General features: G+C 40.2%; 1 non-coding gene across 1 annotated transcript; it reads left to right on the plus strand.

Annotated features, from left to right (window-relative positions):
- The first annotated feature begins 3,234 nt into the window (after window positions 1–3,234).
- Window positions 3,235–3,341, plus strand: LOC119621050 (U6 spliceosomal RNA). The gene has a single exon (XR_005237576.1). It is a non-coding gene; the product is annotated as a U6 spliceosomal RNA (small nuclear RNA).
- The last annotated feature ends 692 nt before the right edge of the window (window positions 3,342–4,033 follow it).

Below are 4,033 nucleotides of genomic sequence, written 5' to 3' on the forward strand. Positions count from 1 at the left end.
CCAGGATTAGATCACGTTTAAGGCCTCATCCCAGTGGTAAGATTCCACAGCTCAGTGGCAGAGCTATAGGGAAATCCTGAGAAAAGGAGGAGAAATGTAATCTAACCTGATTCATGCCTATTTTTAAGAATAATGGAAAGCCAGCTTCTTACCCTTCCCATACATACTGACTCAGAGGAAGAAGTAGCCATCTGCCCAAATCCTCAGTCATGACAGCTCCTGTAGTGGGACTGACTGGTGAAAAAAAATTATTTTTTTTGAGGCAGGGATTCACTCTGTTCCCCAAGCTGGAGTGCAGTGGCACAATCACAGCTCACTGCAGCCTCGACCTCGTGGACTAAAGAGGTCCTCCCTCCTCAGCTTCCTGAGTAGCTAGGACTGAAATGCATGCCACCATGCTCAGCTAAATTTTTATACTTTTTGTGGAGACAGGGTTTCACTACGTTTCCAAGGCTGGTCTTGAATTCCTGGCCTCAAGCGATTCTCTTCCCTCAGCCTCCCAAAGTGCTGGGATTACATGCGTGAGCTACTGTGCCTAGCTGTGAAATTTTTCATGTCTATTATTGCCCAGAATATTTTATACTTCCTTTTTTCTTATTAGACTGTGAATTCCTTGAAGATTGGGGCTGCCAGGCATCTTTCTACATTATTCAGCTAATAAGTTAGACACTCAAAAAATGGGAGCTGGAATGAAATTTATCAATCATTTGACATTATAACAAGGCATTTTTTTTTCATGCTCTAATGGGGCCTTTGCACGTGCTCCTCCTCCTCCTCCTCCTCCTCTTCCTCTTCCTCTTCCTCTTCTTATTCTTATTCTTATTCTTTTACTTTTTTAACAGAGTTTCGCTCTTGTCACCCAGGCTAGAGTGCAATGGTGTGATCTCGGCTCACTGCAACCTCCACCTCCCGGGTTCAAGTGATTCTCCTGCCTCAGCCTCCCAAGTAGCTGGGATTACATGCACCCGCCACCACGCCCAGCAAATTTTTGTATTTTTAGTAGAGAGAGGGTTTCACCATGTTAGCCAGCCTGGTCTCGAACTCCTGACCTCAGGTGATCCACCCGCCTTGGCCTCCCAAAGTTCTGAAATAACAGGCATGAGCCACCACACCCGGCCACATATGCCCTTTTCAATGAGAAAATATTATTCCCACCAGTGTATTTCCTATAATATCTCTGTCCACTTGGGACTAGAAGGAACAATATGATGGAAAAATTAGTTTAATAACAATCAAACCCTTCAGGTAATCACATACCAATCACAGCTGAACTCTCATTATTCTCCTCTAACAGCTGGCAAGAATTTCCCACTTCTGGGGGTTCCTGGCAGAAAATTTGTTTACATTTACTCTTTTAACATTGGTAGATACAAAGATTTCCCTAAACCTTGCTGGTATTCTTGTTTATTTTTATTAAGGTGAAATTCACCTAACATGCAATTCACCATTTACAAGGGTTCAATTCAGCGGCATCTACTACTTTCACAGCGCTGTGCAACCACCACCTCAAATCCTTTCATCATCAAAGAATAACACTATGTACCCAGTAAGGAATAAGAAAATGAGGAGACAGCTCACAGAATGGGAGAAAATATTTGAAAATGATATATTTCATGTGGTTCTAGTATTCAGAATATAGAAATAACATCCCCAACTCAACAACAAAAAGATAAACAGGCTAGTTTAAAAATGGACAAAAGACTTGAACAGATACTACTGCAAAAAGGAGATCAAATGTCCTATAAACACATGAAAAGATGCTAAACATCATTCTAATGCAAATCAAAACCACATGAAATACCACTTCACACCTACTATTATGGCTATTCAAAAAAAAGGAGAAAATAACATGTGTTGGGGAGAACGTAAAGAAATTGGAACCCTTGTGCCTTACTGATTTTAGATTTATCAATGAGGGAAAAAAATCTTTTCAACAAATGGCTCTGGGAGAAATGGATATTCAAAAGCAAAAGGAGAATTTTGTCCCTTACCTCATACCATAATCAAAAATTAACATAAAGAGGATTCAATATCTAACAATAAGACTTAAAACTCTAGAAATCTTAAAAGGAAATATAGATGTAAATCATTGTGACCTTGGATAAGGCAATGGTTTCTTTTTTTCTCCTTTGAGACAGAGTCTTGCTCTGTTGCCCAGGCTGGAGTACAGTGGCGCAATTTCGGCTCACTGGAACCTCTGCCTCCCACCTCAGCCTCCCAAGTAGCTGGGATTACAGGCATCTGCCATCATGCCCGGCTAATTTTTGTATTTTTAGTAGAGACGGGGTTTCACCATGTTGACCAGGCTGGTTTTGAACTCCTGGCCTCAAGTGATCCACCTGCCACCTTGGCGTCCCAAAGTGCTGGGATTACAGGCATGTGCTACCTCGCCCAGCCCCAAAATTTAACCGGGTGTGATGGCAAGTGCCTGTAGTCTCAGCTACTCAAGAAGCTTAGGTGGAAGGATGGCTTGAGCCCAGGAGGTGGAGGTTGCATTGAGCCAAGATTACTCCACTGCACTCCAGCCTGGACAGCAGAGCCAGACCCTGTCTCAAAAAATAATAATAATTTAAAAATGGATAAAATACTTTGGAATAAATTTAACCATGAAAGTGCAAGACTAGTACTTTGAAAACTAACAAATACTGTCTAAAGCAATTAAAGGAGACCTATATAAATGGAAAACCATACCAGTTTCATGAACAACAATACTTAACATTGTTAGGATAGCAATAGTCCTCATTGATCTACAGTTGAAACGGAAGGCGTGTAAAAATACTAGATGCTGTTTTTGGCAGAAATGAACAAATTGATCCTAAAATTCATATGGAATTGCAATGGACCCTGAATGTCCAAAAATAAAAAATAAAAGTCTGGGAAAAGAACAAAGTAGAAGAACTCACAGTTTCTGATTTCAAAACTTACAACACAACACCTCTACGAAACTACAGTAATCACAACCTTATGGTCCTGCCATAAGCATAGAAATATACAGTGTTAGAACAGAACAAGGGCCCAGAAATCAGCCCATACATCGATGGAAATCTGATTTTTATGAGGATGCCACAATCATTCAATAGGGAAAATGTCTTTTCAACCAGTAGTTCTGGAACAACTGAATATCCACATGTGAAGAATGCATTTGGTCCCTACCTCATACTATACAGAAAAATTAACTCAAAATGGATCAAAGACCTAAATGTGGGATCTAAAACCAGAAAATTCTTTAAAGGAGTGCTCACTTTGGCAGCACATATATTAAAATTGGAACGATACAGAGAAGATTAGCATGGCCCTTAAGCAAGGATGACACAATAATTTGTGATGCATTCTGTATTTTGGGGATTTTTGGTGCAGGAACAGGGAATAAGAGCTTGCTCTGTTTTTACTACTGTTATTATTTTTTAAATAATAAAAGTTTTAAAAAGAAAATTCTTAAAAAGGAGCATAAATGTAAATAATTATGATTGTGGATTAGGCAACAGTTTCTCAAGTGTGATACCCAATGCTGAAAAAACAAAAGAAAAAACATATGAATTGGACTTAACTGAAAGTAAAAATATTTGTGCCTCAAAAAATATTACCAACAAAGTGAAAATACAGCCCATATAGTGGGAGAAAATGTTTGCAAATTGTAAGTCTCATAAGACTCTACTATGAGAATATATAAAGAAATCTCTCAACTCAAACACAAAAAGAAAAACAGCCCTGTATAAAATGGGTGGAGGGACCAGGCACAGTGTCTCATGCCTGTAATCCCAGCACTTTGGGAGGACAAAGTGGGCTGATCACCTGAGTTCAGGAGTTCGAGACCAGCCTGACCAACATGGAGAAACACTGTCTCTACTAAAAATACAAAATGAGCTGGACGTGGTGACGCACGCCTGTAATCCCAGCTTCTTGAGAGGCTGAGGCAGAAGAATTGCTTGAACCCTGGAGGCAGAGGTTGCAGTGAGCCAAGATCACGCCATTGCACTCTGGCCTGGGCAACAAGAGTGAAACTCCGTCTCAAAAAAAAGGGTGAAGGACCCAA

The sequence above is a fragment of the Chlorocebus sabaeus genome, chromosome X, assembly GCF_047675955.1.
Source record: "Chlorocebus sabaeus isolate Y175 chromosome X, mChlSab1.0.hap1, whole genome shotgun sequence".
NCBI lineage: Eukaryota > Metazoa > Chordata > Mammalia > Primates > Cercopithecidae > Chlorocebus > Chlorocebus sabaeus.